We start from the raw sequence: 23,702 nt of genomic DNA, 5'->3' as shown, positions 1-23,702 counted from the left end.
CGCCTAGTAGGGTGTGTTCAAAATGCGTCAGGTTTACATCTTGTTCCAGCATTAGGCCACAAATACCCTTTTGGCCCTTTTTGCAGAGAGTACAATTAAAATCACCCCCCCATAATAACATAACTTCAGCCCTCTTGCTCTTATCGAGTTCGTTTTGCATTTCTGTAGTTAATGTGTCAAGTACATCCTTAATCATGCTATCTGGACAATTATTATAAAAATTAAGAAGGACCATCTTTGGACCCTTCCTTGTATAGATTACTATTTTTTGATAATAGCTGGATCCAGGGGAGAAGGAGATTTTATCGTATACTAGAAGATTAGATATATATACAATCAACCCCCCCTTAGGTCTCCCATGTATACTACCCACTGCCGGGGTGAAGTATGTTTTATAGCCATTAAGATGTATCGGGGTGATAGCCCAAGTTTCTTGGAGGGCTAATATTCCCACGTCGGTAATGGCCTCATCCCAGGTTGGATTAGTGATCTTTTGTTTTAACCCAGCCACGTTCCAAAAAAGCACCTTACAGTAATCTTTTTCAGTAGGTGAAATATCTACACTGTCCCCTAGTCTACTGACCAGGTCCCCATGTATAGACTGATCCCCCACCTGTATTTCTAAGGTTTCCTCAGACCCTAGACAGCCTATAGGACCCAAGCCCAAAGCGTTGTTTGGCAACAAGTCATCTTCCTTGGTCTCGGGGAGTCAATCCACTCCTTCTAAGCAGTCATACCGGTTGTAACACGGGAAAAACGAAGGGAATTGCGGGATGCCTGTGCACCCTAAATCATAACCTTGAGGACAAGAGTAAGGGGGCCTCCCTTTATATTTCACCGTGTTCCAACCATCTTCATGCCTCCCAGACCACTGTATGTTATGGTGGTTATTGTCAAAAGCCTGGCCGCTATTACCACCATGGTATCGTTTGTCCCTGGTCCAGCTCCATTTATTGTCCGGTTGTTCACCCTCAGGGTAAAAATAGGATAATGACCTAGCCACAATAGACAAACCATAATTTCTTGGGGGCCTCGATGTAATGAATTTGGCGGTGCGGGGATTCTCGAATGTTATCACCACGCAATCACCGTGTATCCTTTTTTTATTATTATTATTATAGCCCACCCAAGGAGCCCTTTCAACCATGAGGATATTACTTTTAAAGGCTGGTGGCAAGGGGTAATTATCGTTTAGCCAATGTATTGTTTTATTTATAAGTCCCCCATTATTTTCATATGATTGATTATCAGGTTGTGGGACTCCAGTAAGGACCACCACGTATGGAAATGCTTCCGGTGGTAGATGTATATTTCTACGTTTCTCCCTTTTTTCAACATTAGTTTTATCCTTGGGAGTTTGCCTGGGTGACGCTACTTTGTTAATTGTGGTTGGATTTTTGGGTATAGGTGTAGATTTTGGAAGTGGATTATTGGTGGGTTCTGGAGGTGGATTGATGGTAGGTTTTGATGGTAAATTAATCGTGACATCATTTTTTTCAGCTGTGGGTGGTCTATTCATATTTGGTTTTTGTTGTGGAGCTTTATTGTTCACATTAAAGCTAGGGGCACTAATATCTTTATGGATGTTACTCAATATTCTTTCCAGACATCGTAGCCTTACCTCAATAGGTTCTAAAAGAGTTTTTAGCATAGCAAAGATGTTATTATTAGCCATGCTTAGGCTACTACAGTCCTCTCCCCCTCCCGCTTGGTTCTCAACTACCCCACTTTGGTCCAAAATTCCCTCCAAACTACTATCCAGTATAGTTTCATCTGGCAGGCTTAATGTTATACCCATGCTTACCCGAGGTCCCCCTACGGTGTCATTAATATTACTGGCAGCATCTAAGTTAGTATTCTCATTCGACAATGTTTGATCCAGCTGAATTGGGTCGTGGATTTTGATAGTCTGGGGTTTATTACCTTTTCGAGTGGTCGTCTTAGTGGGCTTTTGTTTAGGGATTGCCCCCTCCTTCCTCCCCCTTTCAATTAGGGTACTATCTGATGTATCATTTTCAATTGCCGCAGGGCCATTTTCCAGCAGCAAGGAGAGATTTGGGGTTGCCTCCAGGCCTTCCTGTGAGGCTGATAAATCAGAACCCTGATCCTTGTGTACCATTACTAGTGTTTTTGGAGCGGATACATTTTTAGGTGTGCAAGCTTGAGCAATATGGCCCAGAGAGGAACGTTTTGCCATGGCTAAGTCTTGGGACACCCTTCTGTCCATCAGTATGATCCCTTCATCGATAAGGGCGTTTGTGCGTACTATAAAGTCATCTAGGGTACCGGTTAATTTCTTTGCCCCAGCGGCTGCCCTACTTCTGGTCTCTGGGTGATTCATAGCGAGTCACACAAATGACCCACTATACAACAGGAAAGAATTATGAGCAAAGACCAGTCCCTGTTTCAATACAACAGGTTCTCAGATATTCACACTAATATATGGCACCAACTTATTATTTTTTAGCCAACTTACAGTTTTGCAGTCTCGATGTCCTTTGGCTATTTACAAACGGGCAGGGTATCTGGCCCAGGCCAGGCTCCTCGGGCCTCTGAGGGCCTAAGAGGGCCCGCCCTTTGCCCGGGCTTAGCCCGGCGCTGCCCCGCGCGCTCCCGCGACGCGGGTGTTAAGGGTTGTTTTTAAGCGCCTCCTGGCGCGCTCCGCCTCGACGCGACTTCCGGTCGCGGAGGCTGCTGGGAAATGTAGTCTTTCCCTCACCCCCACTCGGCGGCAGCACAGTTGTTGCGAGGCTGCGGCGGGGGGGGAGGTACTCGACAATGGAGCTGCGGCAAGGTCGGCGACAGTGGTGGTGCTCCTGAACGGCTCTGCTGGCAAGGATAGCGACTCTGCTCCTGGTCCTGGTAGGTTATCAGGCTGTTTGGTTGGTCCCCAGTCCTTTGAGGATTAAGGGCTGCTTTTAAGCGCCTCCTGGCGCGCTCCGCCTCGACGCGACTGCCTTCATAATAAACTCATTGGTTTGCTGAAAGCAGTCTCTTTTCAAATGCAAGCAGTTCAAGCCATTTGTCAGGACATAAACTAACAACACAGGGCCTGCCTAGTGGCAGATTCCATGGATGGCAACGACGCATTGCCTCGGGCTGTACTCTGTACTAGTGGTGCTGAAACAATTTTCAAAATGGGGTTGTTTTCATCAATGTTGCGTGCCTGACTGATATCTTAGGGATTTTGAAAAATACAAGGGATGCACGTAGCAGTGCATACATTAGGAGTTGCAATATGAAATCTCTTTATTGATGTCATAACTACACTTTCACAATGGCTTTATTAACCTTCTTGCTTTCTCAGATTTGTTTAAAAATGCACCATTTTCCATCTCTTTTTTCATAATTTCCCCTTATGGCAGACTACCAGTGTACTTGGACCGTATTTTCTGAAGAAGTCCGGAGGGGCGCAAGTTAATACGAGAAGCTTCCAAAATGCAGCGCGTTGCATATGGGGACCGGACAAGTGAAAAGAAGAACTTCTGGCAAACATTTTTTAAAAATATTGGATGAATTTTGAGCATGGACAAATGGTTAAATATAAGGTTGGATCTGGTATCCATAAACTGCAGTGCGTCTGGGAGTGGAGCGTGTAATACGCGCTCCCCACATGTTTGTATTTATTAAGTGCATTCAGGGCAAAGCGCTACCCAGTTCTGCACGCAACTTGAAAAGTTTGGAAAATGGACTGTATAAAACGGATTACATTGCGTGAAGCATGGTGTGCATACCACCTCTTTCATTGAGACAGCGCTCGCTCGCCACAGGGCACTCATCCAAACGTTTACGCCTCACCACATTCAAATGTCACCAGCTGGCACTGTTTAACACTGTTGGCTTTTATTTCAGTGTGTGACGCTTTACAAAGACACCGTTTCATATGAAATATAGGTATATAGTAGAAAGGCACTGTGACTTTAAGATAGAATTGTCCTTAGAAATGACAGACTGGAATCCGAACTTGAACCTTTTTCCGCATCCTGACCTTCACAAATAGGTCTTTCATCTCCAGATTGACTTGTCCTTGCTATTTATCTGAAAATAAAATTTGCTTTGGTCATGTTGACTGCAACTGGAGTATCACAAACACTATGTGGAACACCTGCACAGTCTGCAGAAAGCAGGCAACAGAGACTATGACCTGCTATTTGTCCTGTAATTCTCTTGTAAATTGGCCACTTCCTTAAAAGCCTCTACATGGGTAAAAATGGTTACATTTTCACTGACCATGGACATATCCTTTATTTTCATGGTGAACAAGCACCTTGGCGACCTTGATAATCACCATGGCTGAGCATGCACACTGTACTGTATCTGGCCCCTCAAAAGTCTGCGAATATTTTGACAAGTTGACCCAACTCCATGTCGAAAGGGTTAGGAAGAGAATTCCTTTAGTTATTCAGCATGTATTAGAAAAGGCTCCCCCCCACTTTAGAGTCACCTCTAAGAAGTATGGATCTGACAAATCAAGAAAAATGTTGGGCTCAATCAGGATACCAGATTCCATTCCATCCATTTAAAGGGTGCTCATGTGATTATTCCACTGTTTTTGACAACGTGAATTGCCAGAGACAATGAACAAAGTTCAGGAACTGAGGGATTGACCCTTCTTTATAACACTTCCTTGTTGAATTGCAGGCAGATACCTGGTTACAAGTAAGGCATTCTACTGACATTGTTCTTTCATCTAAATTCAACACTGAGCGCCGCCTTTAGCCAGCTGCATTCTGACTCCACCACTATTCTCTTTATGTATTGCCAACTGGTCAGATTTTCATTAATCAGACAATGGAGTACCACCACATTTGTAAAACAACGAGGTGGAATATTTGGCCTGTGCTGACCCTGCTGATACTTTTGCAGACTCCAAAAGGGCTACAATATCTACTAAACTGATTACATTATTTTAATTTGGAGAAGGATTAATTGCTAATTTGTCAAAAAACAAAATCATGGTATTTGGAAATAAAATCATGTTTGTACCCTGAGTTTTAGGAGGTGCCTTATTGAAACATTTAATCAATATAAGTATCTTGGAGTTATGATTGATAATGAACTATCTTGGACAAATCATTTGGCGACAAGAAAGCTCAAATCAGCTATGATGACTAAATCCATAACAAGTTTTTCCAAATTGTTTGGAGGTAGACAAATTAATTCATCACTGAAAACTTTAAATATGAAGCTTATCCTTTTTTTACTTTACACATCACCTGCTTTAAATAGCAGGGCTGTATCCAATCTTGATAAGACTATCTGAAAGAGACACGTTAGTGATAGATTCCTTACCTTAGAATTACCCCCAGGCGTCAGACTGCATCCTGAAAGTTTTTGTCAGCAGTACCCCTGTGCTTCGGGATGATGTCACGGCAGCTACTTAGACACCGCCCTCACACACTGATGTCAGTTCTTTCTTTCACTGCGCCAGCAAGCGCAGATCCAGAGAGAGCGGTACCCCCAGTCAATTTTTCACTGAGTTTTTTGGAAATTTTTTCTCTGTCTTTTTTTGAGTCTTTGACTCCTGGTGTATAGGGATACCGGGTTTCAAGTCTTGCGAGGTTTGTCCCAGTAGTATGTCGGTGACGGACCCGCACCGCGAGTGTCTCTACTGCCTGGGGCCCGACCACGACTCCGCGTCGTGCCCCGACTACCGGGCCATGACTCTGAAAACTTTGCGGGAGAGGTCCTGAAAGTTGCATGAGGCCCGGGAGTCTGATCCACACCATTCACGGTCCCGGTCCCGTGGGAGGTCGAGGGACCTGTCGCCGAGCTGGCACCATCCTTCTACGAAGTCTTGGCACTCGGGGTCAGGTAAGACGAAGCACAAGAAGTTGAAGAAGCGGCATCACTCTTTGCCTTCCCCTAGCCTGTCGAGAAACACGAATCAGGGTGCGGGTGGTGCCTCCCCCATGGCTCCAGAGAAGCCTACGCCGAGCCATCGGCATACCCGCACTTCCCGGGTCCATCGGCAAATCCGGCTCTGCTGCAGGAATTTCTGTCAGCATTGGCCCGCTCTTTGGCCCATAGGGCCCCGCCAGCGTGCCTTCAGACCCTGAGGGTCCGACTGGGGGTCATTGCCCTTCTTTGTTGGCAGTTCCGGCCCCGACATCGCCACCGCGAGACCCCCATGGATTCATGCATGGATCCCAGCCAATGTCAGGTGACCTTGTACAACCTCCACCGACATCAACGTTTACGGCACTGCCGCTGGCGTCGGCATGGAGACAGTGCCGGACCGGTGTCGATCGACGCCAATTCCAACGCCAATTGGGAATTTTTATCCCTTTCTCCAATCCTCACTGTGTCATCAGGCTAGAGCTGAATATAAACACTTTAACGTCACCCCATTACAGGGCTACTTTGAATTATTCATGTGATTGTGCAGGGCTGATCCTGCTACCTTAAAATCATTAATCTACCTGGGACTTAAGAAAACATCATACACTGATAGTGATATGAACTTAGTATTATCAAAAAAGGCTCTAGAAAGTATAACTGACCTGACTTGGAGACAATGGTTAAGCTACAGCAAGTGACTCAAAAATGTATGTTATGAAGAACCTTACTCAGCAGACAGAGGAAGAATGACCTGGCTGTGTTATAGCAATATAAACACATGGATCTAGTTTCAGAAACCCTTGTTTCTCCGGACCAAGTATATATCAGGTCGAATCTGCCTGCACTTCAAACTGAAATACCTAAGATTAACACTGCTCCATATCCCCATTTATGAATTTGAGAGGACATGGACTCAAGCTCTCAAAAGAAAATGTGCTTCTTGACTTGCTCTGAACTTTTGAATTTTAAGAAAATTCTACTTACAACCAGTTTTTAAAGAGGCAAAAATAAGATCCACCCTCGAGGCTGTTAGATATTGATTTAAAATATGATGGTGCTATTATAAAACTAATTACATTTTTCGACAATACCCACTATTTATTAGCTCCAGATGTATGACCCTTCCAATTTGCGAGTCGCAAATTGGGTCGTTTTGCGACTCGCAATTTGGGGCTCCCAAATTGTAATTTTCAACAGTGTCTCAGACACAGTTTAATATTCCTAATGGGGTAACAAATTGCCTACCTCATTAATATTCATGAGGCTGGTGCAATTTTCGACCTCATTAGGAATGGCTAGAACTCCCAGGGATGGTGGACTGCTGAGGTCAGCAGACCACCATGTCTGTGACTGCTTTTTAAATAAAGCTGTTTTTTCTAAATGCAGCCACTTTTCCTTACAGGAAAGCAGGATGTATTTGAAAAAGAAAAATTGAACATTTCTGTTTAATATTTTAAGGGCAGGGAGTGGTCCCTGGGACCACTGCCTGCTCTTAAAAAATATTTTCACATCCATTCACAAAGCGAAAGGGGTCCCCTTGGCACCCCTTCCCATTTGCGAGTGTCTTACCACCTACTTAAAGTAGGTGGTAAACTGCCATTGTTTTGCGGCTGCAAATGCAATCACAAAACAATGGTACATTCCATTGTGACTCGCTATTAGGAAGTGGCGACCCTTCCTAATAGCGAGTCGCACAGGCCAGGACCCTTTTTTGCAGTCGCAAACTGTTTGATTTCCCATTTGCAACCGCAGTAAACGGTTGTACCTCTGGCCCAAAGTCTCCTGTGTTCAGTCATTTTTAACTATACATTTTCTTTTTAACATATATATGTCCAGCACTCTTTTACTCATTATTTTCTACTTTTTATTTATGCTAATTGTGATACACTTTTTTTTGTAATCTGTGGGATTAATAAAATAAATGTCTAAACTATTAAAAATATGTATTACTAAGGATGATATTTTTATTTCAACATTTATATGACAAGTGCCAACTTTCACTGCCTGTTAAAAATCTGAATCTGAAAGATTTACTCTTTAAGAAAATTCCAACAGTTCCATGTATGACTGTGCCATATTCCATTTGGTTGATTTGTACAGTTGTTTGCCTCAGTACCCTTCAATTATGGTAACTCTTCATCAGGAAGCTATTTCAATGAGCTCTCATGATCAGGTAATGTTAAAAATGCAATACCACTAACCCTAATAGTTGGCTATTGGTACACAAGGAGGCATATTATCAAGCCCATATGATATCTTCAAGAGGATCGGACGTTACATCATTTATTTTCCAGTTGTGAGTCCTCATTATGAGCATTAAGCCAGGGTCAATTTCGAATCTAAAAGTCAAAGGTTTCAATAATTAATATATCGTGGAAGATCATATGGTATAAGACTGTATCGAATGCTTTAGTCATTTTGGCAATAGCTGCAAGATGTCTGGCTGACATTTAAAACCTCCATATGCAATTCCACCTTATTGTTTTTCTCTGGGCAGTGGATGTCCAGAGAGGGTTGGAGGAGCGTGCTGCTTCCATGAGAATTCTTGACAATAACCGAGAGCCAATATGAATGCTAGGAGACTGCGTCATTCTCCAGGGGGGCAGAGAGGCCTGACGTTGGGGTACAGTGTCAGTGTGCGGTACAGTAGCACCTGTGGAAGATGACTGGAGTGATTGATTGTTTAGGGAGAAGAAGCGTGTTGCGTGGTCGTGCATGGGAAGAGACGTTCTCAGAGTGTGGCTTGTGGCGAGGAGAGTGAAGCGGTGCATTAAGTAAACACGCATTGGGAAGTGAACAAGTGGGCTGCTGCACGACAGCTATTGTGTGACCGAATGAATTAATATTGATGCAAAATGCCAAAATAAAAAGCATGTTTATTGGAGCTGTGAGACTGCACAGCACTGCATTTTCTCGGTGAAAGCGTGAGCAGTACCACAGGCGGTAAGTTCCATGCAGAAGAGGTGAACATAGGTACAGTTCTTTATAACATAAGTATTGTTAACATGGTCAGCGACTAGCTGCCGCCTCCCCCCCAATCCGGCACCCAACACCCAGGAACGTGGACACGAGACGTGTTTTACTTTTTGGAAGGCGGGCGCTAGTCGCCCGGCCGTATTTATTAAAGTATGAAATTAAAAAAGGTTTTAATTGCATAATCAACAATGAATACAAAAATCAGCAGGACATTCAGTTATACAATTGTTATCAACAAGTTTGAGAGCCTGACCTTAACAAAACTCTAATACATGTTGTTCCTAGCTTAAACTAAACATCCTACACTTGATTTTTGTACATTTCTGGCCATATGGCAGGGTCACTACCGGTGTCAGGTCCTACAAGCTGCGCCTCCCCCCTAGAAGTGCGCATGCGCAGTGTTACCCCGGGAGTTGCCCGGTCTACGCCCTAAACTCCATTTACCCACTAAAGGAGGGCCCTTACTCTGCGCCGGTGGCGTCATGAGTCCACGCGCGCGGGGTGGCTACCAGCCTAAGGAAAGCGTGAACTACTCCTACCCGCGCTCCTTTGCATATTACCTTGCCCCTGGAGTACTGGGAGTGGCCCGCAGGCCCCTCCCCCCGGGCGGGAACCTCCATAGGATGATGCCCGCCCCCTCAGACCTCAAATATGTGCTCACCGATAATGACCTTACCGCATGCCCCATACCTAATAAATACGACGACCTATGGAAAAAATTCTAAAGGACAGCTACACTGGCTAATAAATAACAGTATCAACGTATAGCTAAAAGGGAAAAAAGGCCTAACGACACATGGCATTAAATTACAATTCGGTTCACTCATGTTTCTCAAAATAACAATATCAACGTATAGCTATAAAGGGAAAAAAGGCCTAAAGACACATAGCTTCAAATACAGCTCACTTCACACATCTTTTTGCTACAAAGGGGAAAAAATTCCTAAACAACAGATCACAAAAATACACCAACAGCCTACTCTCTCCCGTGGTCCGTACCTTCGAAACTTATCATTAAACCGGACATAACACTGCTTAAAACTTTGTACCAAGGGATGGTGGGTGGGAAAACAAAGAAGCCCCGAACGCGGGGCACAACGTTCAGCGAGGGAGCGTCCAGGGACAAGGGGGTCTCCTGGGCGCTCCCTACCTCTTATTCCCGAGGGGCCGGATGGCCCCTCCTATCGCCCGCCCCCCCTGACCCGGAACCACTACATTGAATCCGGGTCAGGAGGGCCGCCGGCCAATCGGCGGTGGGCCGCACCCCCAGGGCACGCCCCCACCGTCGAATGACCACGAGGGGAAAGGGGGGGCGACGGTCGCCGCGCCGCCATGCGTGCGGGGGGGCCGAGGGCCCCCCCTTTTCACATGGTCAGCGACTAGCTGCCGCCTCCCCCCCAATCCGGCACCCAACACCCAGGAACGTGGACACGAGACGTGTTTTACTTTTTGGAAGGCGGGCGCTAGTCGCCCGGCCGTATTTATTAAAGTATGAAATTAAAAAAGGTTTTAATTGCATAATCAACAATGAATACAAAAATCAGCAGGACATTCAGTTATACAATTGTTATCAACAAGTTTGAGAGCCTGACCTTAACAAAACTCTAATACATGTTGTTCCTAGCTTAAACTAAACATCCTACACTTGATTTTTGTACATTTCTGGCCATATGGCAGGGTCACTACCGGTGTCAGGTCCTACAAGCTGCGCCTCCCCCCTAGAAGTGCGCATGCGCAGTGTTACCCCGGGAGTTGCCCGGTCTACGCCCTAAACTCCATTTACCCACTAAAGGAGGGCCCTTACTCTGCGCCGGTGGCGTCATGAGTCCACGCGCGCGGGGTGGCTACCAGCCTAAGGAAAGCGTGAACTACTCCTACCCGCGCTCCTTTGCATATTACCTTGCCCCTGGAGTACTGGGAGTGGCCCGCAGGCCCCTCCCCCCGGGCGGGAACCTCCATAGGATGATGCCCGCCCCCTCAGACCTCAAATATGTGCTCACCGATAATGACCTTACCGCCACAGGCCAGCATTGTTAACCGACGATCTGGCCTCCCCCTCTAGCCCCTGCCTAAGGACACCCTCCTCCTCTCAAAGCCCTCTAGCCAAGCCCAGATATTGTCAGACCATAGTACATTACCCTCCTCTGTCAAATGAACCCCGTCCTTCAAGTAATACTTGTGACCCCAGATGCACCCATGAGGTATTGACTGTAACAAGGGGGTTCGAAACAACCTATCCAACCGTGTGTTGATCCTCTTTACCGAGTGATTCAACGCCCTGACCGAATGACCCCCCCGCCACTGAAGTCGAGGTATGAGTTGTGACCATACTAGTGTGCACCCGGGGCAGGTCCTAGCTATCCAACCCGCTGTTGAGATAATCTCCTCAATCAAGATGCGCCTGCCCAGTGTTGCCAAATCATTCTCCCCAAGGTGAAGTATCACCACTGACGGTGGAGACTGCTGGCGTGCTAACAGCCCTTGGAAGAATCCCCTAAACTCGTGAAGACATAACCCCCCTCTGTAAAAGAACGTGATGTCCAACCCTAGTTGTGCCGCCCTTTTCCTCTTGTCACCTGACAGGAAGACACATTCTGCTCGCTTCACATATGAATGACCAACAATCCAGACATTGTTCTTCATTGTTTCCTGTTCGCCGCTCCGTGCCGATGAATATTGGCGGTGCCCGACGACAAATTCCTCCCCTGCGTAACAGGTCTGAGAAACTGTAAGAGAGCGGAAAGAGACCAAGCGTGAGTGACAAGTAATCATAGCATGTCAATCCGAACATAACGTTTATAGCAATCTGAAGACCATCTCCCAATTGTCTTCACTCTTTCCACCGGGAGGCCCCCCGCCACCGCCTCAGTTGCTGCCCCAATCCTGAAGGAATGAGAGCCAAAATCTCTAGGGTCAAGACCTGCTTTCCTAACCCCCATTTCGAACACTCTCCTGAATTGATACCTGGTCAAGGGGCTCCCGTCGGCGTGACAGAGCAATGCCCTGCCCGCTGAACCTACCAATAGTCCAATGAGTGATTCTACGTGCCTCACCGGGCAGCACGGGTTGGCGGGGGCCCGTTGCAGAGCTATGGTGTGACCCCTAGCTTCTTGGTCGGTTTTTGATTTCTGGATAGTCACCCACATGGTGTCACCCCTTATCGTCACCCCAGCCTTTTGCAAGCCGCCTAGTAGGTCTGACTTGGAACCTGTCACAAGTTCGCTAATTCTCAGCGCCCCATAGAATGCCAGGGAGAATGCCGCCTTAAAAAGAAGCACCTCCCACTCCGAGTTACAAACAGTCTCCAGCGTGCCCAGTAAGGCTGTTAGCCGGGCCAACCCAATGGGCTTCCTCTTATCCTTCTGGTGTCCCTGAATACGGCGCCATCCCCTTAAAGCCTTATGTATCATAAAGGTATTAGTGGGGTCCCGGAAGCCCCTAGCTTGAGCGAAGAATGATACTGCTGCCCTATGTCTGGTCACCGCTGCCACCGAGCGCCCCTCCTTGTGCATCCATTCTAAATAGGCTGCAAACCCATCCTCCTTCGCCCAAAGCACTTCCCACTGTGGCCCCAAGAAAGAACAATAAGACAGAAACGCCCCTTCGTAAGCCGTCTTGGTCCTGGGGGCTAGGCTAGCGACCACGAGGTCCTGTAATCTGGGGCACCAATCTGCCAAAGTACTGCTGGGAAGTGTGCTGGCGAGGGGTCTGCTGTGGGAAGATGTTCCCTGAAAACCTGCATTTTGAAGCGAGAAAGGGAGTCAGCCGCATTGTTTAAAACACCAGGGACATGTTTGGCCTTAAAATTAGCATTCAGTTTAAGGCACCGCAGAACAATTTCTTTGATCAGACGAAGTATGAAAGGACACCGCGCCCCCTGCTGGTTGATACATTCCACCACTGTCATGTTATCTGACCAAAACACCACTGATTGGTTACATAGGTGTTCGGGCCATACCATCAGTGCCACCCATATTGGGAAGAGTTCAAGGAAACCAATGTTGCTGATCAGACCCCATGTCTTCCATTCTTCTGGCCATTGTTGAGCGACCCACCTGTTCCCTAGGATGGCGCCAAAGCCCACACTACCGGCCGCATCAGTCCATAGTCCCAACTCCGCCGATGTTGTGAGCGGGCCGGGCCAGACCACCCTACCGTTAAAATCCTCCAGGAATGCCATCCAAATAAGCATATCCTGGCGAATTTCAGACGATAGGCGCGTGCGGTGGTGCTTTTCCCTCAGCCCCCCCATCGCGTGTGCGATGGAGCGAGAGAAGGGGCGAGCCATTGGGATGATTCTCAGTGCGAAATTCAATTGCCCTACCACCTCCTGTAATTGCTGCAAAGTGACCTTCTCCTTCCGGAGGCATAACTGTAGCGATGTCTTGAATTTGCCCACCTTGTCCTTAGGTAATCTAAAACATCCCTCCATTGAGTCAATCTCGATGCCAAGGAATTCTAAGCAGGTGGTCGGGCCCACCGTCTTCCCGGGCGCAAGCGGGACCCCAAAAGCCCGCATGAGCACGCAAAATTCCTGCAATGCCAGTGCGCACTCCTGAGATCCCGCTGTACCGAGGAAGAGGAAATCATCTAAGTAATGCATGACCCCTTGATGGCCCGTCACTTGTCTCATGGCCCATTCAAGAAAGGAACTAAACATCTCAAAGTAGGCGCAAGAAATAGAACAACCCATAGGCATGCATTTGTCCATGTAGAACCTATCCCCAAAGGTGAAACCTAAAAGATGCTGGTCCGCCGGGTGGACTGGGAGGAGGCGGAAGGCTGATTCTATGTCTGATTTCGCCATCAGCGCCCCGGGTCCCGCGGCCTGCAATAAGTTAACAGCCTGATCAAAAGAGGCGTACTTAACACTACAGATACCCTCGTCAATGGCATCATTCAGTGACGCCCCCCTCGGTGCTGACAGGTTATGAATCAATCTGAATTGCCCCTTCTCTTTCTTGGGGACAACTCCCAGTGGGGAACACACAAAATTGGGTACTGGCACTTCAGAAAAAGGGCCAGCTATCCTGCCTAATGAAAGCTCCTTGTCAATTTTGGCGGCCACAACAGCCGGATTGTGTTTGACTGATAATTGATTTCTACAGTGCGCACTGCCTGTGTATCCCCCGGCCGGGATCCTAAAACCCTTAGAAAAACCTTCTTGAAGTAGTGTGGCCGATGTGTGGTCTGGGTATCTGTTCAACCATGGAATCATTGCCGCCACATCCACTGGTGGGCCTGACCTGTTTGAATTATACTGGCCTTCCCCTACCCCTCTGACCTGTGTTACCTTGCTTGGACCTACAGGTAGTTTCTGGATGGGAGGGGTGCCCACAGGAGGAACATGCATGTCTAAACTTACACGCGGCCCTTGTGCAGGTGCGCCTATTAAAATCCCAGCACACCCCTTTTTTCTCTGGCCCACCTGCCCTAAACTTCCCAGGTACCTCACTCGTTTGGGGGGGCCGAAAGGGCTGCTGCGGTCTAGTGAACATCTTGCCCGCACCGAACTGAGGGGGAGGTGCAGTATCGGAGAACTGTTTGTGCCACGCCATGGAATCTACCGTGTCCCATGGCAATGATCTGTTGAATTCCAATGCCTTCCTGAAATTGACATCATAACCCTTCCATGCTTCCCCAGAATACTGTTGACTCCACCCCACAATCCTGCTCGAGTAGCATGCCAATGCTGCCTGTAAATCTGGAGGACGCTCCGCTTTAACTGCAGTGAATACAGCCCATGCTTGCATCCAGTTGTTGAGATTTTCCTCAACCCTAAATCTAGTACACTGCGCCCTCCATTCACTTGGGAGCATCCACTCCTTCAGTGCTTTTGCCTGCTCCATTTCCCTATTATCTAACAACAAAGAATAAATGTACACGTATTTATCCGCCCAAATCATCTCTTTCACAGCTAATGACACATGCTGAGCCAGATTCTCGCTCCTGGAAGGTACAACACCGTCCCCCAAGAGTGGCAATGCCACTTCCTTACCAAGTGTGGGCCCCGGGGGCGGCTGCCCATTCAATCCGTCCAGCTGGGGAACACTTGGACCTGCAAGGGGAGAAGATACTGGCAAGACAACACTGTTGGCGACCGCCGCCAATCTGATTTTTTCCACAAACTTCGCCGCCTCTGCTGCATGGTCTGCAGAATTCGGAAAAGCTCCCCCTTTTTGGAGCCATGGCATCAAGGCCGTTATCTGGGATACCAATTCAGGGGGCGTTGACTCGCAATTACCCACAGGGACAACAGGTACCACAGGGGTTATGCCCTGTGGTACCGACACAGCTGGCAGGGCGGGTGCCGGGTGTGGCACACCTGTACCCGGGATTGTGGGCACCGGTGGGGAAGCAGGCCCAGCGTCTACTGGTTGACCTACAGGCACCGGCACCACGGGGGTAAGGGGTGTAGGCATAGGTATATGCGGGGGTGGCACAACCGCCGCCGGCACGGAAGGTACCGGCTCTACTGGCCCTGGGGTGGGGGTGTCATCCCTGGGTCTCTTGGACTTGGTCTTCGTAGGTGAGGTGATAAAATCCCCCCTTGGCACTGGTGCAACCCTCTTGCGAATAGGCCTACCTGATGGACCTGGGGCGTCACCATGCTTCTCATTAAACCGTGCTTCCAGCTCATTTACTTTCCCTAGCTGCTGTTTCATTTCTTTCATGTCACGCATCATGGCCCGCATCATAGCCTCCATGTTGGACCCCTTCTTTCCACCCCGTGGACCTGGCATGATGCTACCCCCGACAACAGCAGCCTACTCTCTCAATATCACAACAGGCCAACTCTGTGTACCTTTCTGATGGAGGGTCACCAGGGGGCTTTCAACACCATGCAACGGCGACCGCAACACTAGCGGCTTGTCCGCTTATGTAAGGGGTGAGTAAACCTAATGTAGACCCACCCGGCGGCCACCAGGAGCGATGAATGCTAGCCCCCCGTACCCCTCTTACCGACCAGTCCCTTGTCCTCGCCTGCGATAATGGTCTGCGGCTCCGGTCCACACCACTTTACGTGCTGGATGCTCTTACGTCCTGTCCGCTAGTGTATGGCCCCAATAGTGTTGTTAAAATTGCCTGGAATTAAAAATTGTGTTATCACCGTGTATAAGCGACATTCAAAATGACACTCCTTCCAAGGCCAGGACAATTCTGAACCCGTACCTGCACTTAATCTCCAGAACTGTAAGGATATGCACAGTAAATCACTTAATAGTTAAAATTAGAACAATACATTAGTGAAAAACCTTTTACAATGTCACCTTGTTTTCAGAAAATTGCACCCTTTGTGTCACACCCTAGTACAATGAATTATAAATAAAACACTGCAGTGTAGCATGAAAAACAATTAGATAAATGCACCTTATGCAATGACATTAATAATAAATCGCTTCATAATAAAAGAAATAACCTTGTAAGAAACGGCCCCTTGTTCTACCATACAATTGTACACTTTGTGTCACTTCATGAACATAAATTACCTAATCATTAATGTAGTGCAGCCGTGAAAAACAATTTCTTTCTTACAATTGTAAATTTTCACCAGGGGTCTCCCATCCAGGTGCTGCCCTGGTCGACCCTGCTTCACTTCCCTCCGTGGCACGAGCTAAATCAGCCTAACGTTCCTGCTTTGTTTCACTTAGCTCACCCCGGCCTTTTTAGCCGTTCCTCAGAAAGCGCGCCAAAAAATTGCCCGCTCCCGATGCAATACACCGCTGCTTTCTTTCGCAATTTAGGGGCAACAGTCTTTAAATTGCCGGCGCTTACCTAGATCCTCGTTTCCCCCAGGCAACCTCCCTTTACTCGTCCCGGATACTCCCGCCCCCACACGATACCTTGCGGCCTCGGAAACGGACCGCCTCGCTAGAATTCCAGGACAGGTCTTCACCCGGTAATCGGCCCTTCTCCCAAACCGGCGAAACAATGCTCCGTGCCTGGCGCCTCCCCCGCTCACACGAAGCCGTTAAAAGGAAGACGGTTGATTATAACGGCAACAGACGCTCTCCGTCCACCCGAAGCCGTTCTCCGCCTTCACGACGCGGCTGGTCCTTCGCGGCAGCTCCGGTGCTAACAAACCTGAAAAATAAAGCAGAAAATTATAAAACAAAGAAGCCCCGAACGCGGGGCACAACGTTCAGCGAGGGAGCGTCCAGGGACAAGGGGGTCTCCTGGGCGCTCCCTACCTCTTATTCCCGAGGGGCCGGATGGCCCCTCCTATCGCCCGCCCCCCCTGACCCGGAACCACTACATTGAATCCGGGTCAGGAGGGCCGCCGGCCAATCGGCGGTGGGCCGCACCCCCAGGGCACGCCCCCACCGTCGAATGACCACGAGGGGAAAGGGGGGGCGACGGTCGCCGCGCCGCCATGCGTGCGGGGGGGCCGAGGGCCCCCCCTTTTCAAGCGCACGTTCACGCAAATGACAGATGTTTATTGTTACAGAACTCGATGGTACTTGTTTTATCGACCTCGGAAGGATGCAACGCTGAGTTGTTTCCCGGGTTGTGAACCTGTGACCATGAGGGCAAATACAGGCCCCTACAGTGGACGCATCAGTCTACTAAGCCACCAGACGCGGAAGTATAGACCCTCAAAAAGGCCTCCGAGGACATTCCCCCTGCGACATGGAATCACAGTTCACCTCAGCTGTTCCTGTTTCATAGCAACTCTTGGCAGATTTCTTATTTTTCACAAATAAGTGGAGTAATGGACTGTGGTGTGACTGCATACGAAATGCAAAAATATCTGCAGTTTAAGACAACTCGAGGGCTATAATAAGTGATAGCTTCCCACGCAACCAGATCCTTCCTTCAACTTTCCTGCAAAACTATAAAATTCTTGGCCCATGCTACCCAAGAGCTGGAAAACAAGGAAACAATTAAAGACGACCTGTGTCAATTGGTCCCCCCAAGGCTGGGTCCGGACTCTCCCTCAATCTCTTAATGGATACCCTTTATTTTCACTTTTCCAGCATAAACCCCCCCCCCCCAAAAAAAAACCTTCATTCTGAGTTAACAATGTGTTATTTCCATCAAGTTACACTTAACCCCCAAGCATTGTTCCCCCCTCAGAACACCCATTTGTTGTCTGGCAGCTGTAATGAGACAGTTATCCCCCTGCCTAGCTCCATTTGTGTTTTTTAACTGTACACAGTAACTGCACATTTGAGCAATTTGCTATGTTTGTGTTATTTTAACGTATTATTTCTTTATGTGATTTTATGTTGTTTTTATGCTGATTCAAAGATGTAAACTTTATCTCATGGTGGTAAGATCCACCCTTTTATGATTTTTACAAATCAAATAAAGTATAACTTTATCCTTCAAGGTAATATGAGTTGCGAGGCAGCTTTATGAAAGCCTGAAGTTACTAATCTCTCTAGCCTACAGCACATGATTTGTGTTTCATGCCTGTGCTATAAACCAAATCAGTAATTGTGTCTTTTAGTTGTATGTGGGAAGGCCCCCTCGAGAGAATTTGCCAATCAGTGTTATCCCCAGGTTCCTGCTTAGTTTGTCAAGTCAAGCATTAGCAACCGTGTATACATAACCTATATGACCATTAGTAAATAAGTCATGAGGCTCAGGTTCTTAGGCAAAACCATAGACTCACGCCGGAGTATAATGATGTGCACCATGCGAAACTTTGAGGCCCATTTTGAAAGCTTTAGAGCCAAGCATTGCGGGTATTACTTGTTTTGTTAAGCAATGTTGTTCGGTGACAACAACACTACAATCCTTTGCTAGGGGTCGATAGTGGGGCAAATAGGAGGCTGGCGGCCTGAAGAGCCTGAAAGCTGGACATGCGAGATAAAAAAGTTGGCTGTATGATAATCTCACTAAGTTAATTGTGTGCCACTTAATTAGGTTGATGGTAAAATCTTCAGGCGGAGAAAGTCACCCATGAAATTTAATAGGAGACAGTTTAGGTTTAATTAGCACTGTTGAAATCTGGCTTCAAAGGAGAGCCCTAATGCCCTTTTAGCAACTCTAAAAAATTGTCAAAAACATTAACCTGCTTTAATCTCCAATTACGTAAATCTGATTGTGTTATCTGTGGTTCTCTTTTATTGATTGCTGGCAAATATATCTAAATGACTGTGGTCTTCCTAGATTGTTGGCTTTGGCAAGGAAGAGTAGGGCATATTATCAAGGACTGGTAATACCTATCGCCAAAGCCAGTTAGCGACAGTATTTTTATCGCCGTCTAACCCTTACAACTATCGCCATGTTAGCGGCGTATTACCAAGCCGTTGCTACATGGCGATAGTAGCAGGGAATGGTGGTGAAAACTGACGCTAACATGAGCGTGATGGCGATAGGAAATCCTGCGTTAGCCAACGATACCTAGCGATAGGCCCATTATCAGCAGTAAAGTGCCGCTAACTCGGCGATAAATACCTGATAATATGCCCCCTAGTGAATATAGTCAGTGCACTTGCATGCCAGGGACCACCGCTGTGAATTAGGGACCTGCATCGGTCAAAGGAGTGACACCCCTGTGTACTGGAAGAGGTGAAACTCGGTCAATAATTCATGATTGGCATGTAATTGTTTTGCATGTTGGGGGATAGGCACTGCAGTGACCGGTATATAGCGTGGGCGCGTGAATACCCTTTGTTGCCTCTAATGTGCGTGGGCCACACCAATAGGAGGATACACAAACAAATACAACACGCATCCGTATGCACACATATGGAACAAGAGCACACGCACATCACCGCACACACACATGCACTTATACAAGACAGAAGCATGCCTACTTGCACGTGCGCAGCACAAGAGCAAACACACACACATTAAAACACTGACTCACACATACAAGACAGAAGTATGCATACTCGCAAAACCAAAGTACAATAACATACACACACCTAAACACATCCACACAAATACACTCATAGAAGACATAAGCAGGTTTAATACACAGCACAGGAACACGCAAACCCTAACATTGACAGTAGCATGGAAAACACACACAGGCCTAAAAGAAAAATAGGCATGTACATACAAACACATGCACAGGTACTTGCAGTCATTCCCTCACCAGGCCAGATTGATACGCATACACACAATACATGCTTACGCGCCGACACCGCACCACAAGAGCTCACAAAAAGCACAGGTGCACACACCAGCACAGATTAAGGCGCACACCGAAGGCGGTAACACGCACTTAAACAATAGCCCGCACGTGCAGTTCATCCAGTCACAGAGGCAAATACACACATGCACCAAACAAACACAAGCAAACCAGAGGGGTACCCTGCGTGCCATCCTTGGGAACCACCTTTGGTGCATTGAATTCTCGTGTGGTCCTTGTCACACCCATTCCCCAGGAAGCTCGTCTCGCTCACTACACTAATTTGCGGTGCAAAAAGTAGCCACCCCAGGGCTGATATTCGTGTGTTGGGTATTTTTGTTTGTTTTATTGTTGATTCCCATCCCTTTGGAGAAGGTGAAGAGAAGCTGCGTGCCACTTCCTGTGTGGGGAAGGAACGAGGATGGAGTCTCTGGTAGTAGGTGCAGTTCCTCAGTTTCTGACGTGGACATAGTACAATGCTACATTGCACATACTTGCCTCTCTGCGCGAACTGGAGTGAATGGACGCATAAATCAAGACCTACGCCAGCCAGAGATAGCCATGGGAATGGCAGGCCTCCGGGAGTGGGCGCCTCTAACCTTGCCCACCTCAGAGGGCTGACCTGTGCATCCACCCACGGGGCCCGCCAATGGATGGGGAAGGGAGCGCCCCCTGCCAGTCCACTGACAGCCATGCAGCACCGACAGACCTATCAGGGCCAGATCGTTTCAGTTGTAACACGAACAGATCATGCCAAAAAACGGTAACAAAATTTGAACCTGCAGCCCAGGGCAGCTGTGGCAACGGAGGCAGTCTTTTCATTACAGGGCTGCCTGTCCTTTAAAAAATCCTCATTTTGAGGCTGTGGCGGTAAAAATGCCGAGGAGAGGGCGGGTGTTGACCCTTGCATGGGCATGATTTACACTCTCAATGGCCTAAGCTTGCACTCTACACGTTTAGGGGTATGTCTTGGCAGCACTCAAGAGTGCCTGGGGCAGGCTTGTTGGTGCCACTCTCCTGTGCCACCCTCCCAGGCTGGCCAGTGCCGCCTCAAACACTACAGTGCAGGTTCTTTGGTGCCCCCAAACATGGCAGCCTATCCAGTCTACCATGTGTCCCATCATGAACTACACACATAGGTCCATGTGCTCCTCCCACCTCGCCCCCCCCAGGCCCACAGAGGGCCATCAAACGCAGTGCATGATTTGTGTCGATAGAGACATACTGACCTCAGTCCTTTGTCAAATCTTTAGTGTATATTATTCCAATGCGCAGAGCCTATCAGGGATATAGGAACTACACTACACCCTCACGTGCTGCACGATTCCCCCTCATGGGATAAGCTACACAGGTTGATCTGTGCCCCTTGGAGGACTGCACACGGAGGCTCTGCAGTGCCTTTCTTGGGGGTTCCTTTCCCAGCCAGCCCAGGGCCGACCTCGAAGTCTGCACCTCCCTAGGTGCTCTTGGACCACGCGCCCATGCTTCAAAGTGTGCCCCTCATGGGCTTCAGGATGGCCATTTCTATCCTTGTGTGATGCCCTTCATGCACCCAGGTGCCATCCATAATGGCTGTCCCCGGGGTGCTCTCTTCATGGACGGACCTCCCAGATTACCCTTGTCATGGGCTGCTTTCCCAGGTTTCCAGGTGCACTGTGAAGGGCCAACCTTGAAGGATGCTCAGTGGTCTCTCGTGGGCTCACCACCCAGGTGTTCAGATGGGCTGACCTCCAAGGTTTACAGATACCCTCCAGGATGCCCGGTGCTCTCTCATGGACCTCCTTTCCAGAGTGCTCCATGCCCTCTCAATGACAACAGCAAGGCACCTGTTTCCCTCCCCACCCACGATTGCCCCTCCACCCCTCAAAGGCTACCCTGCCTAGGCTCCCAGATGGCCCTTATGAGCTCCCTTCCCTGGATCCCTGGTGTTGCTTCCGCACCACCCTTCTAGGGGTTTCCTTCAAGGCTGCACTGTGCACATGCTCTTACTGCTTGACTCTGTGCCCCTTGGGACAGACTTGGAACAGACTTGCCCCTTTCATGGTGGCTGGTGCTTCTTCATAAGGGCACTCTATGCCCCTCCCATAAGGGCACGATATCCCCTCCAATCTCAAGGTTGCCTGACATCAATCCGTTCACCCAGGCCAATTACCGCCTTCCCTTACCAAAGGTTTCTGTCTCACCCCCTCATGGTCAGCCCTTTAGGACCACCCAGTAGCACACACCCTTCATGGATGGGCGACCCAACACTGGAGGACACTCTATGGCACCTGTCCCCCATCACCCAGACTAACCTCAGAGTCACCCGATGCCCTCCCACCTGGCTGCCCTCACAGCTATCCTGCCCCACCAACACTTCTCAATGCCGTCCGCTGTGCGCCCATGCACAGCCGGCGTACCACTCGTGTGCCAAAGGCACATACGTAGTGAGACACATGCCATGACATCGCATTCCTCTCCAATGCATACTAATACTAGGCACATTGCAACAGTAGAGTAGGTTTAGCATAGTGGAGACATAAATATCACTATTCCCACTTCAGTGAGTGCAACCCAAAAATTACCTTTGCACCCCAAACCTGAACGTGAACCTTGAAATTTCTTTTTGAGCTACTAAAGCACACCCAAAATTCATATTTGACCCCAAAATTCAACCCAATTTTTCCTATTTTAGCCCCAAAACACCCTATTTTTCATATTTTACCCCAGAAAAACACCAACTTTTACCCCAAAACACATACACACATGAGAAAATTTAATTTACCCCATTACTGACCACACAATGCATTGTGATCAAATGCGATGTTAAGGCACCTGCGTTGTCGGAGTTGCGTTGTTAACGATGTACTGCCTGCTTTGTAATGGTCATCTCCTGTGCCAAAGGCAACCCATTGGCTATGCCGTTTGCGTCCGTCTGCCCCTGGACCGTGCTCAGCACCAAGGAGCATTCCTCTTGGACACTCCACCGCTACAATGCCAGCACCTTCCTTGCCATCAACCCTGGATGTCATCTCACCTGCCAGGACCAACCCCTGCTACATGCCGGACATCGCCTTCACCATCACTGATGGCTGCATTATCACGTGCAAGGAGCACCCCGACCGTCAAGGAGGAGGCATTGCTGTCACCTACAGAGGCACACTCCGACTGACAACGCACTCTAATGTGCCAAGAGTGACCATGGACCACGTCAACTCCAAGATCTGGACTATGCCCAAGAACATCCTCTGCGGCACCCTCATGTGCAGGCCCCCCCGGCCATGGCCCCCCATTCTCCAATGCGATTGTAGACCTCATTGCAATCCAGGGTCTCCCATCCACCAATGACATCCGACTCTGTGTACTCAAGTTCCACCTGGACAACCCCAGTGACCAAAGTACCACCCCTTCCGGAGGAGGGTCACTGACATCAGACGCAAGCAGCAAGTCACCTCAACAGGCCACATAGCAGGACACACGGTCAAACACGTCACCTCAGCCAGCGGGTACTTCAACTACAGCCACAACACCGGACTCTCCTGGACCGACCATCATTGTTAACACCACGTCTTCAGCTTGCCCACCGGAAGCCACCGCCATCATCGCACCCCCTCGCAGATGGATCAAGGCCAGCGAAGAACATTTTGTCAAATCCCTGCACACCAACATTCCACCAATGCTTCCAAACTATGACACAGCAGCGTGCAACCACTACTGATGGATCTTCAACAGCGCCAACATTAGGGCACCCCTTTTTGGCGCAAAATCCGGTTGACAGGAAACGAGAGTATATACTGGTCCAATGAAATGGGGATGT

Source organism: Lissotriton helveticus, chromosome 4_1 (assembly GCF_964261635.1).
Source record: "Lissotriton helveticus chromosome 4_1, aLisHel1.1, whole genome shotgun sequence".
Lineage (NCBI taxonomy): Eukaryota > Metazoa > Chordata > Amphibia > Caudata > Salamandridae > Lissotriton > Lissotriton helveticus.
Note: the sequence above shows the minus strand (reverse complement) of the source record.